General features: G+C 39.1%; 1 protein-coding gene across 10 annotated transcripts in view; it reads left to right on the top strand.

The window, feature by feature from the left end:
- The window catches only part of CEP170 (centrosomal protein 170), a 187,167-nt gene that overhangs the window by 19,720 nt on the left and 148,792 nt on the right, over positions 1-18,655 (top strand). The gene's annotated exons all lie outside the window — the stretch shown is intronic.

Raw genomic sequence — 18,655 nt, 5'->3', positions numbered from 1 at the left:
TCTGTGCCAAAAAATTAAAAATTCTACACACAATATTTTTAAATTCTGCAAATTTTATTTTGTCAAAATAACTACTTAAACACACCAGTTTCAATCATTTTGGTAATTTATTTCAAAATACCTATCAGCAGTATGTCTGCAACAATACAGACATACACAAAAATTCACCTAGGAGTAAAGAGTTAAAAGAAACTCCGATGACGACCTAGTTCCTGTTTCACTGTCCCTTCCCTTCCCTTCCCCCCAAACTGGGGGAGGGGCAGACACCCATAACTCCTCTCCCCGCAGAGCCCAGCCACAGAGCCCCCCTGGCCGAGATATTCGCACCCCCCTCCAGAGCCCAACTGTGGGACCCATCTTGCCCAGACACCCACCCCTTCCCCCGCAGAGCCCAGGGATCCAGAGGGATAAACAGCCTGATGCTCAGTCCCAGGCTTGCACAGTTTCCTGTGCGCTGTCCTTTCCTTCCCTCAGGGGATGCTGGGAACTGCAGCTGCCAGAAACCCTCTAGCTCCCTTCCCCGAGCAGTGTTTTCTTTGTGTGAGCTGCGTTTTGCCAGGTCCAGCGGCCCCTAATGGCAGCTAGCAGCATTGCAGCCCATTGGGAAAGGAAATTCTGCACACACAGCGTTAATTTCTGTAAAATTCTGCATTGCACAGTGGCACAGAATTCCCGCAGTAGTAACACAATCCCTTTTTTGACACAGTAACAGACTAAGTGGAGAAACGGAATTAAGCAGATAAAACATATGTATATTGTAGCAAGATATTGATCAGACTGCTGCAAAATTAATTTAGAAATGGAGATAAACTTCCTGGATTCCACTTCATTATTTATATGAACAAACATTTGTTTTACAGATCGGAAACAAAGTTATTAATAATGTTACATCTTTGTATATAATGGGTACAGTATAAAGATCCAGTTTTATTCTATATTTTCATGATCTTGATATGAGCTAGGATATTACCAGTATATGGGAAATACATCAAAGAAATGGTAGTGAACGTGTCTGTCAAGAGCAATATAGAATGACCAAAGTGTATGTGTCTAAAATGACTACATAGATATAAAATAAGGGAGTTTTTGCTATGAGCTCAAATGTAAAAATGAATGTTTGGTGGGAGAGGGGTGTCTTGTAAAAACAACCATGTCATTATTTATGAGACTGTTCAATGATGGAAAAGAAATAGTAGCTCAGCTAGTCCACCAGTGCCATTGCAGAATCATTAGCTACCGCAAATTTGCTATTTTAACAAGGTAAAGTTTTGAGCCTCCAATGGTTTTGTGCAATATATAAAATGTAGTTGTAATTATATATATTTAACATAGGGCTTGCTTCACTTGTGCTTGGAACAAACATCTTGTATAGTTTAAAAAAAAATTACATCTGTGGACTTGGCTGTTACGATTAACTGTAAAAAGTTCCAAATTATTCCATAAGGGGCATAGCAGAAGACTTTTTTTTTTAAGTCCACCTTGTGCTGAACCTGCCAATAGGTCTCCTCTTATAAGCAAATAGTTTTAATTTTATATACTTTTCAGATGATAGTGTTATGTCACTGGCTGGACTTTGATGAAGCCTACACCAGCAGCTGTCCTTATTCACTTCTCCTGCTGCTTCCAAAATGTACAAAATCATGTATTGTACTGTCAAGGGGTAGAAATTCTTCAAAGCATTTCCCCTTTCTGTCCAGCATCACTGATTGTGAAAGATACATCTCAGTATCTGAATTACCCACCATCTTTGACTCTAGCAGTAAAATGTGTCTCATTACATAATATCTCAGTAGTTAAAATATTTGGTATGTAATTATTCAGTTTGTGATTATCAACTTGAGTACATCATCATATCCATGGTGAAGGAGACCTACGCGCATAAGCCTCATTTTATACAGGTGTTTCAAAAGGCCACAACTGCTAGGTTTTATAACCTGGAGCCATTTGATGTACATATGCACCATTCAGAAAATCCCATATAATCCCCAGTTAACTCTCCCACAATAAAAGCTTGAGGGCAGAATGAGTCAGTCAATTCAGATGCTTGCTTTTGCTCAGGCTGTTTTAGTATTACAAAATCTCTGATGCATCAAATAAATTGAATGTGCTGAACAGATGACTGCACTACAAACTGCAATATGACACTAGTTATAGCACAGCCTATTTTTTCAGCACAACCTTTCAATTGGCAGTGTCACTAGAAAGCCAGATGTTTGTCTTCAATAAAAAAGTTAACTCCACCTTCATTGGTTGAACTAGAAAATACAGGGATAAAAATACAGAAGAGAGTACAATATTTTGGGGGTAAAAATAATTCACTTTACAGTAGTCAGGGAATCAGTCTTGACTATTTGTCTTGACTATCTTACAGAAATAGAAACTAAAGCTAAAATTTACATTTTAGTTAGGAGAACAAGCCAACTAATAAAAAGCCAAGGCTCTGAATAGTCAGTACAGTGACCTGAGGTCTGCGATCACTGACATCTCGAGGGCCCCAAGATGCTCACTCCCCGATCACCATGGTGCATAGATGCTGATGTGCACAAGCAGAAAGGTAGAGCACCAGTGGTGCAAAAGGCATCCTGAATCCATCAGCCAGCAGCACAAACAACTCTTACAAGATTGTCACTGTAGTAAAGGAAGCAAAATGATCTTTCTGTACCCCACCACAATCAGTGCAGCAATATCATAGCCACCAGAACTATTTTACATAGTGAACCATGTGATTAACCTCCTTTGCATAGCCGAAAACATCAGACACATGCATTAATTACTGTCAGGAGCTATCAGAACACTATGCTGATGACTGACTAGTTAGAGTATTGCAGAGAAGTTCTACAAAGATCCCATCAGCATTGGGTACATCAACATGTTTTTGCATAGCCATTTTGCACAGATGAATTTAAATGAAAGATTCTCAATGGAAGTCAAGAGGATTAGACCTATTCTACAAAATGTCTATTTAGCATTGTCATTTGAAGTGGATACTTCTCAACTTCTTGAGTTTTGCAACAGTGATTGTGGCAGCTAACATAGTTTCAAAAAGACATCTGTCACTTGACATACTGCATCCTAAAAGAGAGAATCTGTAATGTCACTGAAACAACTGAAAAGGAACTTTAGGGCCAATAAAGATGAAGACAGTCTTTTCATAGCTTAATTTCTTCTAGATACCATATGAGAGCTACAGCAAAAGATGGTCGAGACAAAAGAGAGGAAGGACAGGACAGCAAAATGTATCATTCTGACTCCTTCCCTTCACCACCTTCCCCATCCATCACTGAAACACTCCTCTGGAGAAGATCTTGGCTTCTTATAAAATAATGTTGTAACTGTTGGTCAAGTGGGTAAATAATTTAGGCAAGATATTTAGCAGAAAAAGATTATTTCCCAGAACCCCAGGAACCACACCCATACAAGTCTTCAGCTCAGATTCATTTGTGTATCACTTCTTAAGGGCAGGGGCTAATGACCAGTTCCTGAACAAGAGAGACTTTGTGGTGTAGATCGTATTCTTTACAGTACCTAAAAAGATCTCTTCAGTGCAGGACCTAAAATTGCTCCAAGAATTTCAGATTCAAGATGGAAGCACTGCACTAAAGCATCTTTTCCATAATCGTCTCACACCCTCTCATTTAAGGTTCCTGAGGTTCAGTTGCCAAATGCTGCACTACAAAACAAGGCTCACCCTTCTGATCTTTTGACATCTCTGAAGACCTACACCAAGATAAGGATTATCTCCATGGGATTTCTAAGGGAAAAGGGTACTTGTATCAATCCATTTTTCTGTGAAATACTTACTATGGTTCTTGTGGGGAAGAGCCCAGCCCAAGACACCAAAGGGATCTAATTTTATTCACCACTGTGTAATTCCAGTTTTATGTTTGTATAATTCCATTTAAATGAATCAGTGTGACCCCAAATTGCATTGCAGGGCAATGATTACATTTTATACCAAGATAGGATGACTTAGTGCCCACTCAGGTAATTAAATTGCTGGGCATAATCATTACCAAGAGTCACAATGCCCACTTATCAGAAGAAAGGCACTTAAAATCTTACCTTTTTAAAAAATTACATTTCCTTAAAAACCAGGTGCAAAGTAGGTACTTTCAATAAACTGTTATGTCACTTGCTGTGTAGACAGCCTAGTCTGGATGAATTGAAATATTGGACAATTGCAAAAGGTTTCTACCCTTGATTCACTTCCCTGAATGTCAAAGGGCATAGTAGATTATCAAGTGGTCATATTTTGTCCTGTCATGCTACTTGATGTCATTTGAAAACCAAGTTGATTTTTTTACCTTTTAGTTTGAAAAAATCTTACTTTGAAAATATTTAGACTAAATCAAAATGTTGATCACAGTAAGGGTATGTCTATATGTACAGCACTGCAGTGGTGCAGCTGTACCGATTTTAAAAAACCCTACAGCACATAAATGCTTATGTTGTAACTTATGTCGCTCAGGTGGGGTGGAATATTCACACCCCTGAGCGACTTAACTTCTGGTGACATAGGCTATAGTGTAGACATAGCCTAAAATAAATTTACATTTAGCCTTTCCCTCATGTAGGGTATATTATCAGAGAATCTGAGAACTGATTCCTTTTTAATGAACATTAAGATTATGAATTTAAAAATGAGCTGTTGTTGACTTTTTTTCTTGAATATTTGCGAAATGGTCTTATTTTCTGTGATAAGGAGAAAATAGAAAACCAACTTCTGATGAATCCTTAACCTTCTTTTATTATGGTAACTAACAGTTGACTATCTTTTTAACAGTTTTTAGAGTAGGGTTTTATAGTTTGAGAATTCTGAATGCCCAGCTGTAAAATTAAGTACAAAAATATTGAACAGCACAATCACTACCTCAGTACTTCTGAATACAACAGCAGTCCACAAAAAGGGATTCTGAGTGTAGATAATTCAATTTTAAAGGTTATAGCCATTTACAAGTGTTTTATTATCATTAATAGGTAAAATTTTCAAGTCTATGTTCTTTCAGTTATGTCACAAGTAGTCTTTTTTTTCCTTCCTCTTTACACACTGAAATCTTTTCCACGTAGACTTGTATATCTTCAGCAAGGGGGTGAGGCCAGCTGGATCTGTAGAGGCTGCAGAGACCATAAGAAAATCAGGGAAGGGGAGGAAGGAACACCTGTTGAGGGGATCTCCTTATTCCTTATCCATACTTTTCCCCACATACAAATGTTGTTTTGGGGGAGATCTGGGGAGAAACACCTTCCACCCCCTGAACTTCCTCCAAAAGTAAAAGAGTGACAGAGGGAGCTGAAGAAGAGCACCTGAGCCTCTCTCCATTTGAATTTTCTGCACCCACTGTGCTCTAGGAGAAATACCCACCACGCACCTGAGAATGGAACTGACAGCTGGAAGGGTTGAGAGAGGCACTCATGGTAGCCCTGTAATAGGAACATAGGGGACAAGTATTCCCTGCCAAAAAGTTGAAAGGGGAAAGTAATACGGGGGAGTCTGATAACCTGTCCCTGAGCACTGAACAGGCTTCTCCTCATGCTACCTGCAGATGGGCCAAACTGCTCACTCCAGGCAGTCCAGAGATCCACCACTGAAAGGAGGGAAGTAGATCTGTTCTTTCCTGTGCCCTCTATTCATTCTTGGATGAGTGAATCTCCCTGGTCTGAGAGAGCTCCCAGGGAGTCAGTTGCTCTTCCTTCCTCTTCCCCCTTTTCCTAGGGCTGCTGCAACTTCTGCTATCCCACCTGTCCTTGTTCCTGGAGATGATCTGCAGGTCTATCGCAGGGTCCACTGGCAAAAAGAAGGGCCTCAGCTGGGGGGCCCAAAATTATATAGGAAAATAACTGGCTATTTACTTGCCCTGATTCTCACTTCTATGAAAAATGACCTCAGTGAGTAAAGCTGCACTTCAATATTTCTATGTTTTCTAGGGTTAAAGAGAAAAGCTTCTCCTGTTAATACTAGACTTCTTGGATCCTACACATAAACTGTTTTTTTCAGCAGTTTCCAGTTCTTAACAGACTAAAAACACAGGCTGTGCCCTTATACTCAAAGGAAGAAAAGTTCACATTTTACCTTCATCTTTTGCGGGTCTGGATAGTAAGTAAAAAGAGTTCTTACTCTGTGTGGTTCCCTTCTTAAATGTGGTTAGTCATAACTAGATTTTGTTTTTGAATGAGATAGATGGATAGAAAAACATTGTGCAGGTAAGAAAGAAGTATGTTTTGGTAGAAGTAAAAGGAAGGACTAGCCATGCTTGATCCATCTTTGTGGAGCCCTGGCTAAATCTGGAGAGTTCTCAACCTCACTGAGCTGTGAGATTGCAGCAGGGCACATGGGGGGAGGGATAGCTCAGTGGTTTGAGAATTAGCCTGCTAAACCCAGGGTTGTGAGTTCAATCCTTGAGGGGGCCATTTAGCGATCTGGGGCAAAAATTGGGGATTGGTCCTGCTTTGAGCAGGGTGTTGGACTAGATGACCTCCTGAGGTCCCTTCCAACCCTGATATTCTATGATTCTCAAAAGTGGCCTATTAAACCAAAGAGTTTGTTCCATTTATTCTTTGGTTTCCTGACACTTTTGTGTAGTTAGGGGTGGGTAATGCTTCTCATTGTTCCCAGGCTTGAGAAGCACCTTGCTATCATGCCCTTAGTATGAGAAAGCCTTGTCTGTGCCTGCTGTGCATCAGCTCCTCAACCCCACTGGCAAAACAAGCACTCTCTTCTAGGCTTCTCAGGGCCCACTGTCACTCTGCAGGTTAGCAATAGGCACATCCAAGGACTCTGAGCATCTCCCTGGAGTGTCCAGCCCCTGTTCTGCTGGACATTCACAGTATTCACAGATGTGCTCCTGTCAAAGCAACAGTACACCCCAGTTTATCAATTCCACCTCAGATCACCGCTCAGCTTAACACACAGCACTTAGATTTGTTTGTAGTGAAATCAGGTATTAATTTTTGTAATAAAGCATAGAGATTCAAGTAGTGACAGGCAGAAGTATTAGAAACAAATGGTTACATATAAAATAAAATCATAATATGCATTTTAGAGCCTAGATTTAATTAATGAGGTACTCTCCTGTCTACTGGATTATTGCTCACTCAAAATCCATGTCTCTTTGCACTCTGAGAAATCACTCAGCTGTGATTACAGGTTAAAAAGGGAGTTTGTTTTGTCATGCAAATTAGTCAACACTCAACTGACTGGAGCATTCAACCAAATAAACTCTCAACTACTATTCCAATGGCATGCAAATTCCTGAACAGGAAGATGCTGTCATAAAAATATATGATGCTGTAATTTTTCTCTGTTACACCAGAGTAAACTCCATGAAAGTTTCTGGAAATACATTAGATTTACACTGGCTTAATAGAGTAGAATTAGATCCACAGGTGCAAGGGGTTACAAGGGGAAGGACTGACTAACAACAACCCTGAAAGTGAAAAAAAAAAAAAAAGTTAAGCATGCATTATTCTAGGGATGACCAACCTGCGGCTCTTCAGAAGTTAATATGCAGCTCCTTGCATAGGCAGCGACTCCGGGGCTGGAGCCAACTTTCCAATATGCCAGGGGGGTGTTCACTGCTCAACCCCGGGCTCTGCCACAGGCCCTGCCCCCACTTCACCCATTCCCATCCTCTCCCCTGAGTTCGCCATGCCCTTGGTCCTCCCCACCCCCCCAGAGCCTCCTGCACGCCACGAAACAGCTGATTGGGAGGTGGGGGAGGGAGAGGGAGGTGCTGATCGGCAGGGCTGCTGGTGGGTGGGAGGCGCTGGGAGTGGGGCGGAAACTGATGGGGGGCTGCTGATGTATTACTGTGGCTTTTTGGCAATGTACATTGCTAAATTCTGGCTCCTTCTCCGGCTCAGGTTGGCCATCCCTGCATTATTCACTTCTCAATTAAACCATGTTGCTCCAGTTTAGAATGTAAGTAAATTTAGGGTATCCATCCCTGTCACAAAGCCAAGAGCTGGGGAAATCTGAATAATCTTTGGTTTATCTCAGCCCTTGTGGCACCCTATGACCCAGGGGCCCCTTGGTGCCAACTGGCAGAAGGCACAGGGTGTGCATAGTGTTTTATCGGGATCCCCTGAATGAGATACCTGCATAATAATTCATCAAAGGGTGGCATGTGAGGTCTCTACCAAGAGCCAGTAGCCTACTGGTCTTCATAATCATTGTGAAATCTTAGTATGGATAATATTTAAGGAGTTATGTATCTAAAGGTCTTAGAGTTAAGGCAGGTCACCAGGTGTTGACACATTTAAGAGATTTTCCTTTCAGGCAAAAGGTAACTGACACCTATCTTCCTGTCTGGCCATTTGTGCATTGGGTATTGTATGTCTCATGCTGTATGCTATTTTCATATTGAATCAGGTGCAAATGAGAAATTGTGAAATCTACAAGAGAAAAAATCTATAGGATGAAACAAACAGCAGAGGTTGTCCTGTTTATAAATAAAGACAACTAATTGGTCTGGTATAAAACTCCTGCGTAATCTAATTACTTTTTCCATCTGGGTAACATTTTCTTCTATGCTATGCTACAAAGGAATTTTGCTTTTTCGAAACATTGCTTATTTGCTTTATAATGCAATAGACTTTACACCCCATTATTTTGGGTCCTTCAGCACCCTTTATGGGCACTGTTAGGCCAGGTCTACACTATTCACTTATGTTGGTATAACTACATCACTCTTTGGTGTGAAAAATCTATACCCCTGAGCAACATGGTTATACTGACCTAACCCTTTGAGTAGGCTGTGCTATGTTGATGTCTGGGCTTCTACTGTTGACATAGCTGCCACCTCTCACAGAAGTGGAATATCTACGCTGATGGGAGAAGCCTTCCTGTCAGTGGAGTTAGCATCATCATTGAAGCTGTACAGTGGCACTCCTGCAGTGTTTGTGTAGACCTACCTCAGCTGCTTGGTGCGTAAGGGCCAAGGTGAAAGGTTCTGCATTTCTCCTTCTGAGCACTGTTGTCTCAGGTTGCATTATTTTAGGCTGCATAATCATTAGCTCAAAATGTCACTTGCTTTTCTGAGGCATTTTCATCTCCTGCCAGCTCCTTAGCACTGTCAGATGAGAAACTCCTACTCCAAGTCTTTCGTAGACTTTTCCTCATAGCCAGTATGTGATGTAAGATCATTCCAGTTGGTTGCCATAGAACCTGAAGAATGTTTTTTTGTGCCTGTCCAAATGTAGATGCATTTTCTATTGCATCTACAAACATGGATGCTCGTTTTGTGAACTATTTATAGCAAGACTGAATGCTCCCAAACTCATTTGGGAACTGGAAGCCCAAACAAATACAGGTTTGGTTTTCTGACTCTGTGTGTTTTAAAGAGTGAATAAGAGATAACTGGGGCTCCTGAATCATCTGAGCGAGATTGTAGTCTCAAATTATATCTCTCATTGTGAAATAACCTGGAAGACTTAAAAGGGAGCATTGCAAATTCTGCAAGGAGTGTGAAGGTATACCAAGTGATGCCTCTTAAATGACTTATGTCTCTGTGAGAGGCTATTAATGAGTTTTCTTGTAAGACGTAGGCTTAGATAAGGAAAAGTAATCCATTTTCATTGATTTTTGAAGTTATATATAGATTTCCTGTTATATATAGAATACATTTTACCTTTTGTAATATGCATATGGTACAATTTTTGTTTAAAAACCTGTGTATGTACGTAACCCATAGTGTTTTATGTTAGACTTAAATATAAGCTAGTTTTATAACTAGTTCCTATTTCCTGTTCATTGAAAACAGTGATCAAATGGTCTAATGGGACTGTAACATCATAGAGGCATCAGGAAGAAAACCCCTGAGTATTTCATTCAAACAAAATAGAATATTTTTAGCAGCAGTGTAATAAACTGAAAATTCCCTCCAACTGAAACATTAACATTCTCTTGTTATGGCTAAGAGGGATCAAAGGTACTTTGGTTTCAAGAAAGCACGTACAGAATACTTGTAAAACAGCAACACTGTAAAATGCATTTTAAATCTAAAACACTGGAAACATGATCATAGTTAACCTTTTACTTCCGTATCTGCTGCAGCTTTAAAAACTAATTATCTGGGGGAAGAAGGGAGGTGGCCAGAAAAAGAAAATTCATGAATTTTAATTTTTTTAACATCAGAAATGGTTAGGAATGTTCTATCTAATAGAGAAATTAATCCATCTCTCTCTGTTCTTGGTGCACCTAGTCTACTTCATTTTCTCTCAGGAACAATTTTTCCCATTCAAATGTTTACAGTATAGTACATACACAAAAACTATGTTAAAAGGACGTTAAATTTGCAAAGTCAAGCACTCCAAAGTTAGGAAATTAATGAATTTAGGTTGCGTGTACATTTTTAATTCCACTCCCCTCCCCACAATGCATATGCATTATGACAGTCTTTAAATACATGATCACATACTATTTTTTCCACAGGACCCCTTCCTTATTCAGTGCACAGGATGAACCTGCTCTAGGTATGAATCAGGAGTGTGGAGTCTGTCTGTAGGACACCTGCCTCATTTGTTGCAGAAGCTGGAAAACATGGAGTGAATGAGGCAGGGGACTGCAGGAACAGAAAGGCCAGTGTAATGTTTAGGTCAGTTGAATGCTGCTGTGGAGAATTGGATTCTGTCTCTGCCTCGGTCATAGAGTTCCTGATTAAATATCACTTGGCTCTCGATAAACCCTCAAGGTTGAGTTGTAAGAGTCGGAGTGTGAGCCTGATGGCACTATGAGAACGTTGATCCATTGCCGCACATACTGCCTCCACTGTGCCAATGCTAAGAGGGAATTAAACATCATAATAAATGGCCAGAGGCTGAAGCATACCCAGTTTACTTAGGCATGATCCTTGACGAAGCATACAAAAGCCACCTGAGCAAGATAGTAGCCAACCTTCTTAGCAAACTGTCAGGTTCTTTATGGGGAGCGGATGTTCCAATCTTGCCATCTTGCCATTTCTTACTCAATAGCAGAGTACTGTGCACCAATATGGAGTCTCTCAGCAAACACCAAACTTGCTGACATAGAACTCAACAATGTGCATCATCATAGGAACTCTCCAGCCAACTCATCTTTCATGGCTTCCATTGCTGAGCCACATTGCTGCTCCTCAAATCAGGAGGGAGATTGCAGCTAGCAACCCAAGCTTGTCCTTGTTCAACGATCTTTTTAGTCCACCAGCTACACGTCTTCCATCATGACACCCACTGTGGTGAAGGCTGCCATGACGGGACATGACAGTTGAGTCCCTGTGGCGGGAAGACTGGTGCTTAACATCAACCACCAATCAGTTCCTCATCACAGACCCTACTGTATGCCTGCCCGGTTTCAACCTGCCACGTCATCAGTGGACCCTTCTTAACCGATTCCATACTGGGCAAGGCTGTTGTGCAGCCAACCAGCACCATTGGGGTCTTCAAGACAATCCAAGCTGCAGTGCAGATAAAACAGTGATACAGATTGTCAAGTTTCAGAGTAGCAGCCGTGTCAGTCTGTATTCGCAAAAAGAAAAGGAGTACTTGTGGCACCTTAGAGACTAACCAATTTATTTGAGCATAAGCTTTCGTGACTACAGCTCAGATAAAGTGAGCTGTAGCTCACGAAAGCTTATGCTCAAATAAATTGGTTAGTCTCTAAGGTGCCACAAGTACTCCTTTTCCTTTTACACATTGTCAAGGAGTCTCCAGTAAGCAAATTCAGCCGTGGGCTCCGAGAGCTCCACTTGGCCACTAAGAACACTGTTGCTTGTCTCGGCAAATATGCAAACGCTAAATAAATAGAATTTCTGTGTGATGTTGGGCAAGTCACTTAAATCAAACTTTTCACAGGTAGTCATGAATGGTATGTTTTTCATTTTTTAGGTGCCCGATTTGAGATCATAGAGTCTGATTTGCAGAAGTGTTGAGCGCTTGAGGCTAAGCTGGGTGAATAATGGATTTTATTTTGCTGGCAGTTCTGAAAAATAAAAGTTTCATTTCAGGTCAAACAAACAATTTTTTTTCAAAACTTTCAGTGAATAAAAGTCAGAAATATTTTGAGTTGGGTCAAAGAAAATGTTTTGTTCAGCCTGACTTCAAAATTCTCATTTTGATTTTGGGCATTTTAACAAGAGCAACGGATGACGAGTTTCCAAAAATGGCAAGGGGAGGAGATAAAGGTAGTGCCATCCTTATGACTTATAGTTCAGTGGTTAGGGCACACACTTGGGATGTGGAAGACACAGGTTAAGTTTCCTCCTCTGTCTGATGTGGAGAAGGGATTTGAACTTACATTGAAGGAGAGTGCTCTAACCACTGATCTACAAGATAGTCTTATGTGGGTCTTTCTCAGTCTCTCCTATGAGAGCTGTTCTACTTTTTATATATAAGTAATCACTGGAGCAGGACATAAGAATGGCCATACTGGGTCAGACCAAAGGTCCATCCAGCCCCCATCCTGTCTACCGACAATGGCCAATGCCAGGTGCCCCAGAGGGAGTAAACCTAACAGGTAATGATCAAGTGATCTCTCTCCTACCATCCATCTCCACCCTCTGACAAACAGAGGCTAGGGACACCATTCTTACCCATCCTGGCTAATAGCCATTAATGGACTTAACCTCCATGAACTTATCCAGTTCTCTTATAAACCCTGTTATAGTCCTAGCCTTCACAACCTCCTCAGGCAAGGAGTTCCACAGGCTGACTGTGCACTGAGTGAAGAAGTACTTCCTTTTATTTGTTTTAAACCTGCTGCCCATTAATTTCATTTGGTGGCCCTAGTTCTTATATTATGGGAACAAGTAAATAACTTTTCCTTATTCACTTTCTCCACACCACTCATGATTTTATATACCTCTATCATATCCCCCCTTAGTCTCCTCTTTTCCAAGCTGAAAAGTCCTAGCATCTTTAATCTCTCCTCATATGGAACCCATTCCAAACCCCTAATCATTTTAGTTGCCCTTTTCTGAACCTTTTCTAATGCCAGTATATCTTTTTTGAGATGAGGGGACTACATCTGTAGGCAGTATTCAAGAATGAATTTCCTACATCCTAGGTGAATTGTAAAGTACTCAAACACTGTAGTTATGAGCTCCATAGGAAAGTCAATAAGGAAGTTAATAATTCTGTATCCAGAGTAGGGTTTGAGTACTGGCCAGTAACTGAAGCATGGAGCCACACACAAAATATTGAAAAGATGCACATTCATTGAGCATCTTTTGTTATTAAATGAGCCAGGGTTTTTGTGGGAAAAAAATGTGTGATCTGTAGTTAGTCTGTATTCTGATACATTCACACCAGGGGGCTGAATTACAGTTGCACAGGCAAACCATATTCTGGCAATTCCTGACTTTTGAGTGCTTGACTTTGCAAATTTAACTTAATATGCAAAAACTTAGCAACCTTTTAACTAAGCTTTGTGTGCATAACTTCCTATATTTTTATCAAGAAAAATGAACTGGGGGGGTGGGGGGAAATCCATCATGTAGAGTCACATTGACATTCATGTGGTTCATCAGCAGGGTTAGAACCTTTGTATCTGCAGCACAGACTTCTCCTTCTTGAGCTAACTGAGAAGCTGATAGCAGTAGATTGTCATCCTTTGTGTGGGCCAGGCAATACAGGGAGAGGAGACATGCTTTTCTAGTGATTGTCACAGACATTTGCTGACAGCAAAGGAATATTGAGACTCAGGAATTGGGTTCAAATCCAGGTTCTATGGGGAGTGTGTTCTAGTGGTGAGAACCACCTGACCCTTTCTTCCTCTGTTACTTCTACTCTGTCCCCATCCCAGCTCTGTTTTTTTTTTTCCTTGTCCTAATCTCCATTCCCCCAAGTTTATTGATTTCAGTTTCCACCCATCCTTCTCGAGAGATTGTCACTTCCAGTCTGGTTCTTGTTCCCTCTGCATTCGAGTCAAGCAACTTCCTCCTCCAAGCTGCCTGAATTGCAGCGGGCATTTTGTTCACAGGAGTGACAGTTTCCCTGTTCGCAATTCCTGTGCTTGGAGCCATAGCATCTCACTGCAGCCAGGAGCAGCAATTGCAGGAATAGTCTTATTCAACCGCAGCAGCCCTAAATTTGAGCATGATCGGTGCAGAGAATCTGTGAAGAATTTATATGTCAAACAAGTATCTACTGCAAATGTGCAGGCTGAGATTTTTCAAAAGCTTATAACTTGACCACATTTAGACAGGTTTCAGAGGAACAGCCATGTTAGTCTGTATTCGCAAAAAGAAAAGGAGTACTTGTGGCACATTTAGACAGTTTTTCACACAAATGGGAAAAGACACATCCCTAATACTGTGATCCCCAGACAAATTTTAGTTCCCTGCTCCAAAGCATGTGTTACTAGAGCTCAATATAACAGTTGTGAGATTTTTATTTTTTTTAAAAGAGCAATACACTGTGTTTTTCCCTAATCTCACTTTCAGAAATGGCTGAACAGCTTTTGCTGAAATTTAAAAAATAAAAAATGAGCCTTAGACAAACACATGACATGGAAAATTTCAGTTTGACAAAGTCAGAAGCAACTGTAAATGGGAAATGTTGGATTGACAGCATTACTATCACCACCTAAATCATATGAATTAGTGGTGATAACTGGTTGTATATTTTCTAAGAAGTTTCTTTTAAAAAAATATTTACAAAATTGTTTTACTGATACTCAGTTTATATGGGAAGACCAGTGAAATTGTGGGCCTTGATCCTGCAAACATTTAGTCATGTGTTTTAATTTCAAGCACATGAGCAATCCCACTGGAAATCATGGAGTGGGACTACTCGCCTGCTTACAGCTAAGCATGGTGTGTGAGTTTGCTCCCCAGGGCCCCAATCTTACATTCACTACTTATCTGATTGCATGAATCAGTTGCTTATTGCTAGCCATGGGCAACTATAAAAATGTAGGCTCCTAATTGCTCAACTGTCAGATTAATACTTAATTATTAAAATTAAGGCTTTGCTTACAGTGATGTCATTTTAGCATATCAAAATCATCATCTTGGCAAGGCATCTGCAGATATATCAGAATTGGGTTACACCCACCTCTTGGCTGCAGAATGCAGGGCTTCAGTTCTTAGAATTTAATTACATTATATGGATGATGTAGCTAGTTTCCCAGCTGGTGCATCATCTGTTTGACACAACTGTGAGTATAATAAATTTGTTGATACTTATAGACCACAGAATAAGTTTCCAAAATTCATAGCTCTTGAACTACAAAACACTGTTTCCTCTCCAGACAGAGAAAACATTTCATAACTACAACAAAACTGTAAAAACTTGGCTATGATGAAATTTATTACAGTTTTATAATTACCCAGAATTAAACTTTCCTCCCAACATCACCAAGTCTTCAACTGTGGATTGTTCACCAACTTATTTAAAGTAAGCAATATAATGCAAGATCACTGGATATATTGAAATTTATGTACTATGTAAAATTTGTTTTGCTGGTCTTGAAAACAAGTTTGCTTTATACTTTATTATAGCAAACTGGAGTTTTCTTCAGTGTAAGATGCAAATAAAATTGAAATTCCATGTGCAGTTTGCATTCTTCATAGACTTGAAATGTTCACTGTAGTATCTGTAACAATTTCAGTAAAATTAATTCATATCTGTATTCAATTTTGCATTATAAAATAATGTAGTTGTTTTTTAGCTCCCCGGTTGGAAATGAACACAAACTTACAAAAGCAAGAAAATCCAAAGTCATAATTACCATTCTATCCTGAAGTCTGACCGCAGTGGCTAGATATTGCAACTCATAATAAATGTATTGTAGGCTTACTGTGGCCTCTGATAAAGAACCAGATGAACTGTAATATCTGAAACAATGGGGTGATTTAAAGGTAGAATGCCCACTCCATTTTCTTTGCCTGTGATCTTTTAAAATCGTAGTCTGTGTACTACCGGCAAGGCATTTACCTAATATAATGTTGTAAAATGACAGGAACAAAGCAGACTCAAAAATACTGATTTATATATATATATATACACACACACACACACTCTTAATTTAAAATATTTGAGTATGAAATTAAAACTATATAGGGCACATCAGTGTTCTAAAGTTATTCAAACATAATATATTGCTGCTGCTTTCTAGATTTTCAATGAGTTTTGAAATGCTAGATTTGTCTGTATAGCCCCACTGATCAAAGACACTGGTTTGTTCTAAAGAATATTTTAAAATTAAAATATGCATCAGGATTGATGATTTGTCACCATTCAGCCAGTGCTGTTTGAAACAACACTAGCATTATTTGATGGTAATGCTGACAGGCCCTTAACTATAAATGTGCTGCCAAGCAGTGCTATGATAGCTCAGAACGATAAATATTTAAGATCTTTTCCAGCTACCTTAATTTATTCTGTTCACTGTCAATATTTAGAGTTTGCTGGGTTGTTTGTGACATGGTTGTTGCTGACCTAATTGTTAATGTCTGTATTCTAAAAATCAAAATTGTTACTTTTCTTATTGGTGTTAAAATCTAGATATGCCAAGTAAGGTGTTTGGATTGAAAGGTTGTTTTTTGTTTTGTTTTGTTTTTTCAAATAAAACTTCATTGGGCACCGGTTTGAGCTGGATATTCATATTTAAATTAGAGCAACAAAACAAACCCCCACATTTTATAGAAGTAAGCAGATGGAAGATTAAAAGGAGCAAAGTAAAAGCAGTAAGAAATACATTGAACTGGATAGTTTATGATTATGAATGCAGTACATTTGCAGTCGGAACAAAACAAAAATGTACGATTTAAAAGCTGGAAAGTAAAATCAGGTTAACTTAGTTCTCTCTCAGAAAAATACTGAATAAACTGTTTTGGTTAGCGGTTCACTAAAATAATACCATGTTTTAATGTGATTTCTGCAGGTTTTTGTTCATGAAATTGTCTTCTCTGTAGATGTTGGATATGTTTTGTCAGACTGAAACAATTTTATTCATATTTTCTGTGCCGTAGGGTAAATTTACCCATACTATTTAGATTCATTGGGAGAACACTAATTGGAAACATCCTTGTTTTTAAAATGTCTGATCTGGTAGAACCTATGGAAAGATAATTCTACTACATTCTGTGACCTGCATCCCTGAATACAATAATACCTGTATTAAAACACTGTATCACTCACTGTATTAAAACATCTTTTGTTTATTTGCTAAAGAAACCTACAGCAATGGAGGCTATGTATAAATTTTAGCCAATTCCTAATAAGTTCGCTTTGACTTTGTATAAAACCTATCAATCCAGATGTACAGCTCACAGACTAGTTTTTTCAGTTTTTATCATCTGCCATGATTATCCTTCAACGCATTTATGCTCTGTTGTAAGGCTGTCGGATACAGCTTTGACTTGCTTCATTCCTATTAACATCAGAGATTACCATGCCTCAATTCAGATCAAAGTCTCTCTCTCCTTTGTGTTGTGGTTTGCCTCTTGGATCATTGCTGTGACCATATTATTATTCTACATTTACATGTTACTCTTTGTCTTTACATTCTGCACTGCATTTTTGTTGTTAAGGAGATGATGCCATGATCTGCTGCAAACTTCATTCATTTGTCAGGTTGAGTTTGCCTCTTTGAAATGTGATACAGATATCATTTCACATAATTTTATGAAATCTAGAACAAAACCAAAAATGCCAGTTGTTTGATTGTTGAGTTGGGGCTCTCAGGTTGGCAACTCCTATTGAGACCCTCTCCTAATGAAAGGAATGTGGGTGCTGTATTGACATAGATCTTTGTCAGTGGATTTATTCTCAGGTTTCACAACTACAATATCATTCTGTCAACTAGAATATTTCTGGAATATTGTCTGGCTGCTACATTTTTTTAATAAGAGCCTTGGAATCCTTGATTAATACTTTAATTTTTCCAAGACTTGACAACTGAAGGCTTTTTTGTGGGTGCGCCTGATTAAATCTTTGTCTGTTATCCAGTAGCTGCTCACATTGGTGCCCTCACCCCATTAAATTGTGTATTAATTTTCAAACTCTCAAGGTATTTAATGGCTGTATTTTTCTTCATCCGAAGAAACTTTTAATGCCCTATATCCTAGACTGTCCATTGATGAATCAAGTGACAATATAAAATATCTATTAGTAACCATGCTTTGGGACTTTTAAAGCTTTTAATACTTTTTTGTTAGATTTGGTTTTTAATAATAATAATCCTTTTATAAAGTGTCTTGAGGATTCATTATAAATGAAATTTGCATTTGAAAGATGTGTTCTAGTAATGGCTGCTTTTAAATTTCTCAAATGAAGAGCAAAGAACTAATACATTTTTGTTGGTACTGTTTAATTTCAGATTACTTAGTGCACAGTTAAATATTCCTACAATTTCTTTCCATTTTTAATTCTCTTTATAATTTGTTTTTTGGGGAAATGAAACTGTGCTGTTTGATATTAAGACAGATGGATTCATAAAAGCTACTTACATACATTCTCTTTCTGAGGAGAAATGAATCTAATATTGTCTGTGGTTGATAGTGCAAATGTGACATTAATGTATTAATTTCCTTTGTAATAAGCCGTTAGATGTTAAAAGCTTTCTGAAAACGTGACTCAGGCATTGCTTATTTAACTAGCTACTGATTTATTTTGAATAGGTCTTCCTCTTCAATTGAATGTGTCTAGTTACATGAACCAAAGCCCTCAGATTTTATGT

This window comes from Caretta caretta, chromosome 3, assembly GCF_965140235.1.
Source record: "Caretta caretta isolate rCarCar2 chromosome 3, rCarCar1.hap1, whole genome shotgun sequence".
Taxonomy (NCBI): Eukaryota; Metazoa; Chordata; order Testudines; family Cheloniidae; genus Caretta; species Caretta caretta.
The sequence above is the reverse complement of the archived record's forward strand: the minus strand, read 5'-3'. Positions and strand labels throughout refer to the sequence as shown.